We start from the raw sequence: 18,388 nt of genomic DNA on the forward strand, positions 1-18,388 counted from the left end.
TACAAAATACGCACCAGAGCTCGAAATACGAATGCATTTCCATGAATTCCAATTGAAGTACTGTTGTCCGGAATTCTACATCGATGCGTCAAAATCGCATGTTGGTGTGTCTTACGCGGCTGTTGGACCTTCTTTCTCTGAAGCAGGTGTACTGAACCCCCATATAAGCATCTTTACTGCAGAAGCCTACGCAGTACTGTCTGCGGTAAAACACATAAAGAAATTAAAACTAGAGAAAGCGATAATATTCACGGACTCGTTAAGTGTTGTAAAAGCACTAATGTCCTTAAGAAAACACAAAAATAATGTTTTCATTGAGCTTTACTCTGTTTTGTGCAATATTTATTCGTCTCGTAGACATGTGACAATATGCTGGGTCCCTGGTCATAGATGCATCGAAAGTAATGTGCTGGCCGACCGAATGGCCACATCAGTCACACCTCAAGCTGGTAATAGCACCACTACTATTCCTGCCACAGACCTCAAGCCTATTTTGCGAACGAAAGTGTGAAGCTACTGGCTACGCATGTGGGACAACGAAACAAATAATAAGCTCCATTTGATTAAGCCAAGGATAGGTTTCTGGCCCCCCGTAACAAAAACAAGACGGACAGATGTACTATTCTGTAGACTCAGAATAGGACACACATATGGTACTCACAATTTTCTGCTTACTGCCAACGAACCTCCTACCTGTGGTAGATGCGGTGAAAGGCTCACCGTCCTCCACGTCCTCATGGAGTGTCGGGAAGCCGAAAGAGAAAGAAGGAAACATTTTCCTCTAGCATACCGGTATTGTATCCCTCTCCATCCCGGTATGTTTCTTGGTAAAGAACCCCTTTTTACCACCAAAGCTGTCCTATCTTTCTTGAATGATGTGGTTCTGCATGTTAATAGCCCAATAGTATCGTAGCAGATCCTCTTTCTAGAGGATACTGCTGTGATTGTAGTCCTTGTACAGCACACGCCTTCAGGTCCTTGCGCTTCAAGGACTCTGTTAGGGCAGTAGTGCTTTTTCGAATTTTTTATTGAAATGAGCAATTTTAGCACATTGTCACTCTTTTACAATACTTCTTTCGCGTCCATGACACGCTTCATAGTCATTCTCATAGTTTTATTACATGTAGCTCTTACACATATTACAGTGACCGTCTTTTAGGCCCCTTTCCAGCCCTTTTACAACCATCGCTCGTAATTTATCGCTCCACTTTCCTTTCATTACCAATGGCTTGGTGCTCTTTGGCCATACCTGGCCCTTGCGCCATAAAACACCACACGTCATCATCAAGCTCTCTTATGTATTACTGCACAAAATTAACTGGAACGTACGGCCATGTTTTTCATCCCACGCTTTGGTAAAAAATATATCGAAACTGTCATCCTGGAAATTCATTTTAAGTGGACACGTTTTGCAATATCACCGGCTGCAATTCGTAAATTGCAATATGTGATGTAAAGTAATTATTTAACAATGTTCACCAGTGAATTTCTGGTAATTAGCCAGGTATGTGTTTCCAGCTTAAGGACAAGAATTACGCTGTATGTCACAGGTGATATTTTTTTTAATTCCGTAATACTGAATGTTCAATATTATATAATATTATTCTTAATACTCAATATTCAATGGTTCCGGCATTTGATAATCCAACAATTGCATGCCCCAAGGCGCGTCATCGTTTGACGTGACTGATTGTAATACTACATAATCCATCGGCCTTAGGCTAAATATAGCAAGCTAATTTTGTGTTTTCAAATATGATCGTGTGGTCCCGAAAAATGGGCGTCATGGAAGAAGCGCAACGTGAAAGTTATTAGGGCGCGAGCTGCCCAGCGCTGGCCTTCTCCGCAACGCCAGTGTGTATGGCGCACCCCGTTCGTCGTCTGCTACCGCTCTCTGCGACGAGGTACGAAAGACAATCCGCAATGCTCGAATAGGGGATATGTAATGAAGAAATGCACTATATAGTTGGCCAACACACTCAAAAAGAAAATTTGGTGTCGGCTGTGGGCTTGTTCGATTGTCCAACCTGTAGCCAACTGCGCCCACTTTGAAAAGTGTGTGGGGGTGGAGGATGTCAAGTGGCATACATTTCCCCTCCACTTCTGACAGGGGGGGGGGGGTTCAAGTGGCCACCTGACGCCCCCCCCCCTTCTCCCCGGGAAGTACGCCTAAGAGTCTGCTTCCTCTTTCCCGGCCCTTTTTTAGCCATGTAATGAGTAATGGAAATGTACAGTCGTTTCATTATTTCCAATGCGTCTTTTTACATTTTACTAGTACACCAAAGTTACAGGTATTGATATTATTTAGCTGTTACTATGAGCACTTTCCGTGCGATGCCATTTGTGCATCAGTATAACCAGTAAGAACAAAGTTTGGCACTCGGAATATGGTGTATCTATATTGTCGAGAAGCAACACCGCACCAATAAAGTACTAAAATATATATTGCTGCTCTTTTGTCTCCATGGTGTACAGTAATATATCTTTTCATTAAAACGCATAAATGTGTATTCATACCAACATTAAGTGAAGAAGGCATCAATCACTTAGGAAGAAAATGTTTGATGTCACGCGCACGATCGCCAATTATGGCGAAAACATGTTTTCCATGTCTTTATGTCAAAACAGAGCTTTGATCAGTTGTGGAGTGCCATTCTGGTATTCTTAGAACAACGGATACTACCGTAAATTAATATTAAAGCTACACAATCCAACCCAGTGTAGGCAGGCTTCACAACATCAAAATGCATGGAAAACGCCGACATGTCCATTGCAACCTAATTACAGGGGCGGCGCAGAAAAGCACACAGCTTTCGCAAAAGACCATGACGTCTACGCTAACAAACTCCAGCGCAGTGACAAAAACGAAAAAGGAGGTCAGGAGAGTTAGTGAAATTTTCGGTCTCTCACAGCCCTTTGCAAAGTTCATTACGACCTCTAGAGTTCGCTGCTCCACCGTGCAAAAGTGAACATTTCTCAGACAGCTGCGGCTGTCGTGCGCAACCGCGTACCTTTCGTTCTCCGCGCATCACCGAGAGCGGAGAACCTGCTTCGCATAACCAGTTTACTAACGCACTAATTACTGAAAGAATCAGTGGGCGTAGCTGCTCTGTCTGTACTTGTCTGAAGGCAATGTGTCACAACCATCAGGTCGATATATCAGTTGTTAGGTTGCTAGTAATGTGTCGAAACATTCGCCCAACCACAAGTTTGGCACCTCTGATAGTAGAAAAAGCGGGTTACCCAGCTTTAAATTCCGAACACTTGCACGCGTCATGTACCACTTAGCGCCGAATGGAATGAAGGAAAAGAAAGACCACTGCAGGGAGCGCCTCTTTGACGAGAACTAGGCTCATGATCTGTGCTTTAACGAACACACACACACACACACACACACACACACATGCATATATATATATGCATGCTGTACCATCCAACACTCTCAATTTTTAGCAAATTTAACTTCTTATTGCGATATCAAATTATCAGATATATGGACACTCCAAGGGAATTTTCGCCGTCGTCGCATAAAAATAGGGTGAGGATGATGATGCTATATGCTTAGCTATGCCGTATATGTGGGTTATATTGCTAAAGTATTCAATTACTAAAGCTGCTGGTGCCACGTCTTACATTCTTGAATAAATTATTGCTGATCATTTTGAGAATGGTAGCTCGCTAGCAAATGATATGAAAGATAACATTCACAGCACATGCTTTCTATCTTGAATCTTCTCAACGTATAATAAATGTGAAAAGTGCTAAACAATATAAGTGCTCGAACCTGAAAATGCTGTAATTTTACTGGCGCAGCTCCTTACGGGCAGCGTAGTGGCGCCTATACGATGACAGTTCTCTCAGGGTATAAATATATTACAAAGTGTGTATATGTGGGGAAAGGAGGGGTGGTGCATACATAGAAAAAAGAGAACACAAGAAAGAAAATAATGCAAGAAGAAAGAGCATAACAGGTAATTGGTTACTGTTTTCAAGTACAAAAACGTACACACAGACACACAAACGCGTAGCATTCTTACCGCAGGTTTGATAGTGCATTTTTAAAACTACTTGGGCCAGTTATGTCCTTTACGGGGGCAAGTCAGTGATTCGAGTCCTTGTGCTTCTGGGAACAAATGATTGTGAGCCTGCAGTGGCCGACAATTATGGTATGCTGAAATTATGGGGATGGTCAAGCCAGTGTGAGCGAAATGGTACTCGAAGTATTAACAAGGAAAAAAGGGGGTGCTTGTGAAGGTACACTTTGTGAAAAGGACGAATGAACTTGCCCTCTACGGCTGGCAAGGGAGGGAAGATTAAGAATGGCTTTCATTTTGATACCGCTAGCAATTCTATTCTAGTTAGGCAAAACGAAACGAGCAGAATGATTTTGCACTCCTACATGGCCTGTATGAGTGTAGTGTTATGTGGCTCCCACAGGGGAGGCGTGTTCTAACTGGGGCCCAACGCAGTTAGTATAAAGTAACAGTTTTAATGAGAGCGGGGTGAGGAAGAAGTTTATTTTCAAGTAGCCTAAGGTTTTGTTAGCTTTAGCTAATAAGTCTTCGACATGTTTTTTTTTTTCCATGACAAGTCACTACATATGTAAGCACCAAGGTAGCTATAGTATGCTTTGATTTGCAGGAAGTTATTGTTAAGAAAGTAGTATGAATCGATAACATCATGCCTAGGTACGCGTATGATTTTGCATTTAGCAATATTAAGTGCCATGTGCCATGCGCGCCCCACTATATCACGTTATCTAGATCAACCTGAAGTGATGTCATGTCCTAACTGTTAGTTACTTTCCAATAAATGACACAGTTGTCTGCGAAGAAACAAATTCGAGAACTGTTATTAGGCAACTCGGTAATATAAAGGAGAAATAGAAAAGAGCTAAGGACTGATCCTTGAATTCTACCAGTACCAGCTGGAGCTGGAGGAGAGTCAGAGCCGTTAGCTGTAACATACTGGACGCGCCAGGAAAGAAATTCATGGATCCAATCATGTACGTAGGGCTCAACATTTCACGCACTCATTATGTGTAACAGCAAAGTGTGATTAACTTTATCAAAAGCCTCTGAAAAATCTAGAAAAATGCGGTACACGGTAAAGCCATGGCCAATGTACACATGTAAGTCATTTGTGAAAGTTATAAGCTGAGTTTCGCACGACAAAAATTTGCGAAAGCCATGTTGCGAGGTTGAGAAAAGGATGGCATCTTTTAGGAAAACTCACAAGATGCGTAAAAATGATATGCTCAGAAAGTTTACATGAAACCGGTGTAGGTGAAACAAGTAAAAAGTTTAACTCGTTACTTCTTTGTCCTGATTTGAAAACTGGCACGATTTTACTTATTTTACAATCTTTGGGTAAAGAAGCTGACTCCAACGATTTCTAAAAAGGACACTCGGGAAGAAATGAGCAGCACTCTTTCGTGTTTTCATGTCTCATGTCTCAAAAAAGAATGTTTGCTTCCTTGGTGTCGCTTGTTGCAGGAATACAATTAAATGTGGATGTCTATGGGTATGTGAACAGGACATACATTCAACGCACTGTGGTGACATGAGCTTTAAACAAGCTCAGGAACATTAGAAACACAAATATTGGCGAATTTATTGCTTAGTGCTGCGGGATCAACGCCAAAACGTGTTGGAACTACTTAAACCGGTGAAAGAGTCGCACAGGCAGGCTCGCGAAGTGCAACCGCTCGCCCTTCCGAATCATTGCTCAGAAAGACAAGTCATCCAATCAAACATTTCATTTTTTTTCTGTCAGCATTCGATGACCAATAGGACACAGAACAGGGCTAGTAGTGGCTAATGACACCGGATGTCATGTCATGAAGCTTTGACGTCACGATGTTCCGATATAAAGATTTCACACGGCGTTTTCGCATGGTAGCCTCTAATCTAGGCTGGCATAGTGGAGCCTTTTCTTGAAGCTAAATTCAACTTGATATCCAGGCCTTCCACGAGGATATGAAATACGGAAAGACTGGCAGCACACTGCAAGGGAAATTATCGTCTTTCCCTTTTTGCGTAGGTAAACATCTGGCCCTAAATTCAAAAGAAAGAAAGGAAACAAAAAAGTGCCGACGTCACTATACTCACGAAAGCAGTGGTACGACTACTTTGCCACAGGACGTGAGAGTAACAGAGTTCTTGCTATCGACGAGACCACTATACCTGCTCCATTTAGTTTTATCGCTGTGAGAAGTTGAAATCGGTATAATCGCATATTATTGTCACGAACCATGCGTATGCACAATTTAAGGTTCAAGCTAAAACGCAGTTCGGTACGGTTGAAGGCATCTCCTGCAGTTCTCGTCTACGATGAAAAGCGTTCCTTTCCGTTTAAGTCCATTAAGGTACAAGGACTGCCACTGCGTTTTTTTTTTTTTTGCGCCAGTAAATGTTTTTATGCACCCTTCTGTACCGCGGCCACAATATATAGGGGCGCTATAACATAAAACTATTCCAAACTTTTCTATTCTAATTCTGCAATCAGCCCACCGCGATTGGTCAAAAATTTTTTGGACCACCCCCACTTCACCTGTCTGTCATGCGACGTCACGAAAACTACGATAGCTCCCCATCTGATATGACGTGTACACACATATTATGCATAATTTGACCGAACAAAACAAGAAGAGTTATTTCCGATTCGATGCCTTTTTGCCATTAGCCCTTGGCTATTGGTCAAAGATTCTCGGGCGGCATCCACTTCACCTGCCTCTCACGCGACGTCATAAAACCGCAAAAGCTTACCGCGTCAAAGTGAGGCGTACGCGTTAAATATGCATTAATATGCCGAACAAAACTGAATTTTCTTCTGAATAGATGCAGGATGCTCCGTTGTGAAAGGAATAAAAGATGGCTGCTGCCGGTTGCTCCGGCACTGACTACTCGCCCTTGTCAGAGAGCATGGGTTTATTTGCGTGGAATAAAACTTTTTTCGTGGCCGTGTAACGCTTTCGCGTACTTTCGGCACGTTTACGACCTCGTTCTGCCAACTCTCCTTTGCTGAGGATCCATTTTAGCGTCATTCTTAAGCTTCCCTTGCATGCCGCCGCGATTGTCGACGAGCCACCGCAAGCTAAGTAAGAGAAACCGCACCAATCGCAGACGCCGGCACCACCCTCTTCATCCGGTTATCCATTTTCAGTGCAGTGGCTAGGCCCTGTCGAATTCCTGTTCCCTTGAGCATACTCCTCACCTCTTGTGAGCCAATTAGATAAGACAAGCCGCACAGTGCAGGCAATGTTGTTAGTTTTTCAAGCAAACAGAAGTGACCTCCTATGAACGAGGGGAGCATTTGATTGGTTTGTTCAGACAACCCTGCGGGTAACCGCCCGATGCTTGCGTCGGCGGTTACGCAAATTTGATGTCAGGAGATTGGAATAAAAACATATTGGAATAGCTTTACGTGATACTGCCCAGTTCTCGAGTATATAAGCTTCGAGGCAAAATATAGACCTTCTAAGAAACCACTTATGCGAACCTAATAAAATTATCACGTTTTACTCAAGCGTGGCAGCGATACATTTAAAGCTTTCGCTTTGTGTCGTCCGTAAGAGACCTTCACGGTTGCCTTATTATAGGAAGTTCTAAAAGAACGAATGTGTTAAAGTAATTGAATAAGCCAAATAAACTAGTCCTTCGAGTGCATTGTAAACGGAAATCACTCCGAGGTAGGAGTATACTGCTTGTCCTCTAGCGACCCCCGGTTCGGAGTTTTTTATGCTCCGTATGATCGGAGTAGAATTTTTACTCCGTACGAGCGGAATTTTTGCGTGGAATTATGGGAGTTTTTTTCTGTCTTTTCTTTATATTTTGCTTTGAAATTGACGGAGTTTTTTCGAGGTGCAACGGGGGTATAAAAAGAGGCATCGCGTGAGTTTGCGCGAACATGTTTACATGCAGAGGTTGCTGGTCAAATTTCGAAATATGCACACGAGACCGCGTCAAATTCGACGAAACAAGTCAATGAAAGCACACATATCATGACATACATAAACATTTCAGAAGCGCCTAATGCAGAAATTTGAAAGACATCCCACGTACACGCGATACTTAAGAAGCAACGGTACCAGTATATATAGCCACGATACTGTGTGCCTCGAAACCGTCTAGGGAGCAGCTGTGCTGTTTTCAGAATTACGACTCACATGCTCGTTCATACGAGATCTGCCTCGCTGAAATTAACAGAATACCTTAATCAACACAAAACTGTTAATTCAAAATAGTGAGAGAAAAAAAGCTAATGGCGTATTTTTCAAAATTATCATGCCATTCTGTGAGTGCTGAAGCGACTTCGCACACTGCCGGCGTTCGCGGCCAAAAAGTAGTGCGTTAGTTACAGTAAGCAAGAAAAATGTAAGTGCAGGTGCTGCATAGCAAAATTAAATTTTTGCGATATAGTGGTAGCGTAGCAAGAAATTATTACGTGTGAGCATGACCCGCAGCTGCCGACGTAACACCGAAAAATGCGCAGTCATACATTTTATACACCGCACTGCTTTCTCTGCGTCCAAGCAATCTGTCTCGGTTGCGAAAAGGAGCTTCATCGCTGATCTGTCGAGTGAATCCCTAAACTCGGAGCCAGCAGGCATGCGTCTAAATCAGTGTCTCGGATAGAGCGTAATGTTAATGCAATATCGGAAGCAACGACGTGACCAAAACCTATATGCCCGATAACAATTCGATTCACATCGCTCAATAAGAAGCTTTGTTTTCAGTACGCATATTTATGTCCTACCGTTTTTCTTCAGGCGAGGATATCCGTTCACAGATACATAAAAACAGTTGCTTGCACTCCGGTCTTTCTCACTGGCAACACAGCACCGCAACGAACTTGGGTTACGCCATTCATGCGCGACTAGCACGGATGTCGTCGCTCGAACAGTGGCTGCTGTTGCCATTGCTACGCGGTCCTTTCAAACACTACACTGGACGTTGTCAGCATGTACTCAAAAGGACATAGAAGTCGCATTTCACGTACTGAAGAATACAATACAGGGTGACACAGCCCGAAAACACAGCCAGAACGTGAGCCGACATCACGATCCAGTGAGCAGCTTCGAGGTATATATACCTAAGCCTTTTTCCGCACTTGAAAACGTGGCTCTTGCAATCATCGTTGTCAGCAAAGTGATCACAGCTAATGTACTTGATGCTGAGATACAGTGAGCTTCAGGCATGCCTATAACACTTTCTGGAAGGAAATACGGGAAACAATTTGACGAAACGCTGTCACGGAACGACACTTCACAGACGTAAACAAACCGTCAGCCATGAGCACTACCCGCTCCGCCGAACGCGCCCGGTCGCTGGCGAGGCGCACAGCCTCATGGGAAGCGCCACGTGACCAACCTGTATCGGCGGAGGGGAGTTTTTTAAAACTCCCTGTCGGAGTTTCACGGGAGAACAAGATTTTTAAGCGGAGTAAAATCGCGTCATGTCGCCTTAATACTCCCGCAGCTAGCCAGCGGAGTGAAACGAGGGAATGGCGCTGTTTTGCTCCCATACATCGGAGTAAATATTTGAGGAGGGGAGGTTTTAGGGCACATCACCTGTTAAAAACTCTCAGGTGGGTTTATTTTCGTTTACAGTGTGGGCGCAAAGAAAGTGTCAACAGTTTCAGTATCTTCGTTAGAATGGCTACGCTTCGTTCATTGCCAAGCTACTTTTATGGAAAGGCGCTGTACGGGAGACGATCGGTCTAGTTCTTAGAAATTGCATAGAGTTCCTTTTCATTAATTTACTACGTACTTATGAACTTTCTCAATGACACGTGGTATTTGTGAACAGAGTACTTCACACATTCTCAATACTTAGTTTCTTGTTTCTCCTATCTCTTGCGACCCTTGCGAGCAGTAACGACTCGTATATCACAATTTCATACGTGGGAGTCCGTAGGCAACGGTACGGTAACAATTTCGAAATTATATTAAAACACCTTTTGTTGGGTACAAAGCTGCGGAGCCTTTAAGCAGCTTGGCTCTGGGTACGACACGCCATTGCAGCTTTACCATATAGCCCCTATGAATACAAAAAGCTTTACGGGCACAGTTAAATAAACATTGGCTTCTGCTTTATTCTTCATACCTCAATTATAGGCGGTAAACGTGAATCGCTTTTGTTATTGTTATCATTGGGCGTATTAATTTAAAAGCAGTGATCATAAACAAGAAAGTCTCGAATATGGACTTTGCTACGGACATGAGCGGATAAAAACGCACTACAAAGACAAGAGCCCGTGATTTCAGAGATGCCGCTGCTACTTTATGCTAGTTTTTGCATCTGTAACGGAAGAGTAAGAACATTCAGGACAAAAAAAGTATGCTTTTCTTAGCGTTCCTTTGCGTTGAGTTGTGCACGCTAGAGTGAACACGATTTGAGATTTGACAGGAGGAATATTTCGCCACACCAACAGAACAGTTGTGCAGCAGGCAGCATGCATTACTTCGCCAAGAAATTCCGAAATTCTAGGTAATAATAGCCACCATGCTTTGCTTCTTTTTCAACGCAGTGATACATCAAAATTACAACGTCGAGCGACATTTCGTCAGAAAAAGTCACTTGTATATAGCAGGTCTTTTTATGTATAGTGGCCATTTGGCATTGTTTAGTGCATGTTTTTATTCTTAAAGATTATATTTTTTGTTCAGAGGGAATATATATAGGGTGTTTATTCTAATACCTCAGAAGTGCATTGTTTTTGAGAAACAGGTATGAGAAGACTGTTTCATAAAGCAGACGTCAAGATCAGCGTTTTCGTCAAATGTATACCTCTCTAAACGCACGCCATGTTTCTCGTGCTCTCTCAAAGAGGAAGCGTTGCTTCTGTTTGTTCTTTAAGACCACGCGGTGAGTGAAGCAAGCGTTATCTTCATCCTCCGTGTGACTGCATTTTCCGAAGACGGTGTACGCCGGTCGAAGTTTTCCAGTGCTATGTTCTTAACGTCTTTGCATTTCAAGTCGACATTGAAATAGAAATGCATCCAGTACCACAAGAACATCACCGAATTCTATTTGCAGGATATGAAAGGTTTTGCCGCCACTAAGAACCTGAAGTTGATGCATCCCATACAGTCGTTTCCCTCTGTTGCCAACAAAGCTATCGCTTGCGCATGTGGTGAACCTGCTGTCGAGTTTCAACTCTTTCGTTGTCAGGGTTAGGCTGCAGTTAACTTTATGGCTGGCTGAATTAGTGGCGCAGTAGCTTGCACCACTGCCTCTATCACGCGCATGCTCTGTGAATTAACTTATTTTGCCTATGAAAATGCGCCCTGCATGAGGATATTTGGATAAAGCAATCCTTCAACAGCAGGGTGTCGAACTATTTCACGTGCCAATGGACAGGACGCGGTTCCCTTGCAAGCTTGGAATCGGATTGTTTCGGAAGAACACCCATCACCCAGTTGAGGCTGGCCGCTGACGAACAATTCATTCGATAAGAATGCCCTCTCATTCTGCACCGGATTCCATCCTGCAGACTAGCACGCTAACAACGTTACTGTTCGAAACAAATATTTTAAACCGTCGCGTTCAAGCAATGCAAATCGGCCCAAAATGGAAGCATGATGGCTAATGTAAGCAACTTCAAGTTATTCTTGAGGAATTGATGGCTTCTCACCTTCGTAATGTCGCAGCCGTTCAGAAGTATATCATGATTATGGTTTAATTAATCGTGAACGATACTGTGACTCCTAACGTAGCAAAACTTGCTCAAATCGACATCGATGAATTTGTGACGTCAAGGTGCGTATTGAGGATTCTTAGGTATTTCCGTGCAATAAGACAGTGAAGCCAACGTTTTTGGAACGGGTACTAAATAGAGTGCAGCTCATGGAGTCGCATCTGTACCGGTTGTTAGCGAAATCTTTACAGTGACTAAATAAAATTTAAAAAATTCTGAGCCATCCCACTCTGTGAAAGTGGATGACCAGCGGGGCTGTATATAAGATGATAAATATGTTGACGATAAATATGTTGATTGAAAAGAAAAGCCACATGCCGCAATGAGTTTCGTTCATTTCGCGAATTTTTGTATGCTTTATTAAGTTTCATACTCAATGCTTTATTTGTACTTTTAACCTTCTTTTATTCGAATTTTTTTGATTTATTATTTGGACACCAAGTCGCTTCATGAGGGCCATGACATACAGCCTCTCTCTCCCTCTGTGTGGTAACACTGGAAAGGTTCTTGGCCAATGTGATATCTATACACAACCGATGACGCGTCGTGAGCATACTGATGCTTGTGCAACGTTGAATGCGGAACCTTTGCAAGAGAAATGCCACGAACCACTTTCCGTCTGGCTGATACACGTCTACGTTGAAATCACCCACAATTACGATGGCAGTGGAGTCAGTAGGGGAGAACCAACCAAAGGTGCATACGCTTGGCGTTTGGGGCGTCACCTTCATCCGGATTATGTGCCACCCGACGTCGCCGCGTTCAGGACGGTGTTCATCCTACTTCAGCAGGCCTCACCACACGCGCCCTACCCATTGCACAACTGGAAGGGAACTGACATAAGCTTACGTGGTTTGCCTATAGAGTCCGTGACGTCAAACCGCAATGCATACTAAAGAGTGTCGATTCCGGTTTCACTTTCTTTATTACGATATTTTTGTATCGCAATACGTATTCACACTTCTAGCAACTAAACGCAGCTGGGACAGTCCCAGCGATACGGTTTAGCTTTATGCTTTAGCTTTATGCTTTAGCTCTTTTAGCTCTGGAGTGGCCGCCATCGTTTTTGCCTATGCACACAAACCGCCAGAAACTAGCGTATAAGAGCTCCGCCTTATAAGAAAGAACTCTAATAATATTTATCGATACTTTCGAGAACAATCCATCATAGCATCTGCCCTCTACCCGCTCAAAGAAAACATTACCGTCATACAGCGTAGCCCGTGTCTGGTAGCGGATACACGCGCATATGGAAATATTATATTCCGTTTTCTTCTAGGTAACCTAACTATAGAAAAATATCGGTGAAAGGCTTTGCTTTGAGGAGTATAGGTGCCGCGGGGCTGCATGTTTACATAGCGCTTCCGTCATTTCCCCAGGCTGTGAATTTGCTCCTGCAAGGCGCCTTGGCAGGTTAAAAAGACTGATCGTTCTGCCAACATTCAATTTTCTGGTAAAGTTTGAGCGGGAGCCTTTTATTCATGCTGCGGAGGCCCATATTTCTCGAATCTAACTGTAGCATCACTGCACAAGAGCATCTGGGGTTCCGGCTTTCGGCGTGTGCGTGTGTGTGCGCGCGAGCGTGCATGCGAGCGTGCGTGCGTGCGTGTTTGTTTCTTTTTTTCTTCTTATAGTCCTGCACATGTCGCAATACAAGGACATTTCATACGCTTAGTGTGTTCTACGCATAGGTACAGCTATGTTAGTCTTAGGCTCCGCTGAGGGAACAGAGCTCGAAACTGGAACATTAGATTATGTTTCCACTTTCTTGATTGATCGTTCTAACTGGCTTTGAGGCAGTGCGTCTAAACAAGGCTTGCATTCTCATCATCCATGTCAAGACCACAGGGAGGGTGAATTAGGGAAAAATGTTTGCCTGCGTGATTAAATTTTTGAGGGGCGGCAAGATTCCGCATTGAAACTTCCTTCATGTGTGAACACTCAGTTAGAAAACAAAAGAAAGATGAGAATAACCAGGATACGGTAAATCAAGAGGCTTAATCTGTCGACATCTTAGAACGTTGGCTGAAGTAGCAATTACTGGGGAACAATGTTCTCAAGCAGAAAGTAAGATGCGAACGCAGGATGAGCAGCCGCCATTACATAGTGTGATGTATGGCACATCTTTGTCGCGCTTGTTATGCATACTCTGACGGATATTTTCGTTTTTCGCGCCATAACGCAAATTTCACGAGAGTATCTGTGTACGAAAGGGTCTTCGGATTCGCAATATGCAACCACAACGGTGTGAATAATGTTCAAGGCAGCAGCCCTCAGAATTCTAACTCTCGCCCTAAGGCTCGCGGCAGCAAACATTGATTGATGAAGGCCGGGAATTAACAGTGCGGCAGAAAGACAATTAATGTTGAGAACTGCTGAGAACTCGAAATGAAGCATCGTTCTCCATTGTGATAGTGTGCATAAGGGTGCGGTTCGTTTACTATCTCGGAGTTCTACACCGCAGCAACTCTTTATATCTTAAATTGCGGAGGAATCAGTGTATGGGCACTCTCAAGACCCTAATCGATTCCTTTAGCTAGGAGACGCTGCGATACCATTATGCACCGTTGCACCGTTGTGTGCTGGAATTCACACCGCATCGAATATTTGATCTGAACTTTTTTTTTGTCCCTCTTGCTTCCTTACCTCGACTATCTGTATCACACGTAGCTTGAATGCCATTGTATCCGCCTCGCTTATAACGCTCTTCACGACACCGTCACGCTTTCCAGAGAAGTAGGTCTATTTCAAATATGTATTTTATAGACTCTTGATACTTGGTATTGGTTTGTATGCGGCACTGTAGTGAGCTGCCTTTTCTAAGTTGTAACCGGTTTTATCGCTACGGAATGTCCATTCGTTGATTTCTTTAAAAAAAATTGACTCGCCATACCAGCTCTGCGAAAGTGGATGTCCTGCGAAGCTGTTGCAAAACTACGGCTACAACTGCTGAGGACAGTTGTGTCGATAAATCCATCCGAACCATAAAAGCCTAATTTATGGTTCCGATGCTCGTTTTTAGATGGCCTTTTGTTCATACTTTGTCAGTATTGTTTGCTGTATGGGTGAATGAATGTATGAATAGAATTTATTGATAGGAAAGACAGAGAGGTCGACCTGAGCTAGTGCGCTCTAATCTGCTACTCTGCACTGGGGAAGAGGGAAGGGGAGTGAAAGTATTGGGATGGATGATGATGATAAGAGAAGTGGTGAGTGCTTATATACATGAGACAGTTGCCTCGCTAGAGCCGCTCGTCGAGCTTGGTGTCCTGCAGGAACTTCAACAATACTTTTGTTGCACGCATTGAAATTGCAGTGTCAGGCCATGGGCCGAGGATAGTTTCCTCCGACAGTAGTTGTCTGCCAACGCTGGCTAGGAAAATGTCTAACGTCATTCACTCCAGCATATATGCTGGGCAGTCGCAAAGTACGTGTTGCAGTGTTTCGGGCATCTGGCAGTGTACACAATCAGGGCTGTTCGATTGGCCGATGAGGTGTGCGTAGCGACGGGTGGAAGCAACGCCGAGCCGAATCCTGTGTAGCAATGATGTTTTGCTCCGTGTAAGCTTCGGGGGCAAACAGAATTTACCGTCTGGGTCAATCGTATGTAGACGTCTGCGAATGTTATCAGAGTGGGCTCTGTAAGCCTTTGTAAGGCCCTGCGTCAGTGCCTTGATCATGGAGTTGGTGTCGGGTCGCGAGTAGGCAATCCGTATTTCATCAGAGGAAGAGGAGGCCGATCTTGCCTCACTGTCAGCGAGTTCATTACCAAAAACACCACAATGGCTAGGCACCCATTGAAAGGTGATCATGTGGCCACTTAACTCGGCACTGTGATAAAGTTCGACGATTTCCAGCCCGAGCAGATAGTATGGCCCTTTCTTTAAAAAGTATTTTAGCGCCTGTAGCGCTGATTTGGCATCGCACAATATCCTCCATTTATGGGGTGTCTGCGTTCTCATAAAACGGACAGCCTCCCGTATTCCCGCAAGTTCCGCAGCCGTAGATGTCGATTTGTGGTCTAATCGACATCGTTGAGTAATTCCAATTGTGGGATGACAAATGCGGCCGTTGTGGCAGATGGCGTGACCGAACCATCGGTATATACTTGTACAGTCCCACTATATAATGTAAATATATGGGACAGGGTGAGCTGCTTCAAGCCAATGGAGCAAACATGAGATTTCTTCCTAATTCCGGGTATCTGAAGCCTCACTAGTGGTCTTGGCAATGTCCATGGAGGTGTCGCGGGGATGTCGGTGGCCTGGAATCTTGCAGGTACAATGCTTGCGTGACATGCAATAGCTTTAGAAAAGCACAGTCAAGGTTGGTGCTTGGAAGTGTTGACAGTGGATGGTGTGAGTGTCTGGTTAGTAGGCGAAGATAGGTTCGCACAGGTTCACAAGACCTGTATATGTCGATAGGACAAGCCCGTGCTTCCGCTATTGTGCCCTTAGTTGACGTGAAGCGTGGCAAGCCAAGACATATCCGTAGTGCTTGGGCCTGAAGGCTCTCCAGCGTGCGTATACAAGATGACACGCCATGTTAGATAACACAGGCATGCTGTAGTGTATGTAGCCCACAAAAAGTGCCTCGTTAACTTTGAGAAAACTTCGCTCAGAGGGGCCCCATCTCAATCCTGATATTACACGAAGAACGTGTATGAAGTTGGTCAGTTTAGCCCTAAGCGCAGTAACATGTTTGGTCCAAGAAAGACTGCGGTCTATTATCACGCCAAGATATCTCTGGTGGGTGACTAAAGGGAGCGCCGTTCCGTCGACAACGATTGGATAATGTGACATTGATTTGCGCGTGAATGCCATGACTGCATACCCCTGTAAGGCAGAGGCTACAAGCGCTCAGCAAAGTGAAGCTAGCAGGGCATACAATGATTGAAATCACCCATACAGCACACTTAGTTCTGTATGGGTGATTTCAATCATTGTATGCACTGCTAGCTTCACTTTGCTGAGCGCTTGTAGCCTCTGCCTTACAGGGGTATGAGCCATTGCAATTTTTTGCTTGCTTTCGGTGGTATGATGAATGGATGGATACAACTTCCTTGTACGTCCGGCAAGGTTTAACGCGACCCGGGCTCAGGTCTCCCACGGGGGAACGTCAAGACCCTGCCTCGACGCCGCCTCACGGGCTTGCTGGACTGGCCACGCCTGGATATCGAAGTCTGAGCTGCGCACTGCGGTGGCTCACCTCGACGACAGGGTCTCCGGAGTAACTGCCATCCTTCCTATAACTACATTGCACTCCTACAGCATGTGTTAAACTGTTACTCGTCCCTCCAGGCACAATTTGCAGGTGTCGTGCTCATGCTTATCTGGGAAGATACGTTTCAGACGGAATGGTTTAGGGAAGGTGTTCGTCTGGAGTTGTCTCCAGGCGACGGCCTGCTTCCTGTTCAATTTGGGACTCGGCGGTGGGCATATCCTTCTGGCGTTTAGATATGCACTGGTTATGTCGTTGTATCTGGAGAGCCTGTCCCGTTCTGCGCGAGGAGTGTTCGTTATCGTGCGATAGGCGTTGCCCTGTTCGGCGCGGCGGGTCATGTCTCGCGCCGTCCGGTGCACCGTCTCGTTTAGGTTCGGGAGCGCGTCGCCTTCCGTGGTTACGTGCGCGGGGAACCATATGATCCTCGAGCTCGCGGTTTTGGACCTGCCCGCTTTGGCCAGAATGGACTGGTCTTCCTTGGAAATTCGACCTTTGGCGTAATTATTTACTGCCGTTTGCTAGTCGCTTAGTACGACTTCGCTTTCCTGTTCTGTGAGCGCCAGAGCGATCGCGACTTCCTCCGCTATTTCCGAGTGTTTGGTGTATACACTGCATATGGTTCTGATTTCACATTCTGTGTCTATGACTATGGCGGTGTACTTTTGGCTGTTCGGATCTTCGGTTGCGTCGACAAAGCGCGCGTTCCTCGCTTACGGGAGTGCGAGACATTCCTGATTATGATATATGCTCGTGTTGAGTTTGTTCTTTATTGAAACGCACGCTATTTCATACGTTGTATGCGTTATTCCAATGAATATATGCACTGTTCGCTTCGCTTCACTTTTCTGAGTGCTTGTAGCCTGTGCATTACGAGAGGGATGAACCCTTGCATTTTTACTTGCTTAGTGGGTTATAACCATGGCTGACGATGATAAGCTCTGATAATGGACGGACACGAAAAATGCCGACCACCGAGTGGCTAACAGCTTCGCTGTATACTTTTTTTCTTACGGGTAGAGCATGCTTCAGTGAGCTAGCTGGTCGACAGCCTTGGCCTCAATTCCTTTATTTGTAACCAGTGAACAGAAATAAGCTCTTCATTAGCATTAAGATATACACTTCTTCAAGACAAAAATCATCTCGTACTGTAAACTGAGGGGAAGACAAACACATGACAGTGGTTGTGAGCTGCAGTCGAAATATGAGAGAAGAAACAACGTTAAATCCATAAATAAAATATGTTTGATGTGTGTGCCATGTAAAAAGAGCACGTCTATGCCACGTAGGGTTTAGTGTAAACCGAGTCAACGCCTCTCCTGACCGCACAAACCGTACCTCCAGCTGACTTGTCATTCCAAGCGTCCGTGCTAGAGCCTATGCGTCGTTTTTTCCAATATCTATTACTATATGGTACATCTTAATTTTTGTACACGGGTTCGAACAAGAAGGACTAAGAAAATCATCT

The sequence above is a fragment of the Dermacentor andersoni genome, chromosome 2 (assembly GCF_023375885.2).
Source record: "Dermacentor andersoni chromosome 2, qqDerAnde1_hic_scaffold, whole genome shotgun sequence".
NCBI lineage: Eukaryota > Metazoa > Arthropoda > Arachnida > Ixodida > Ixodidae > Dermacentor > Dermacentor andersoni.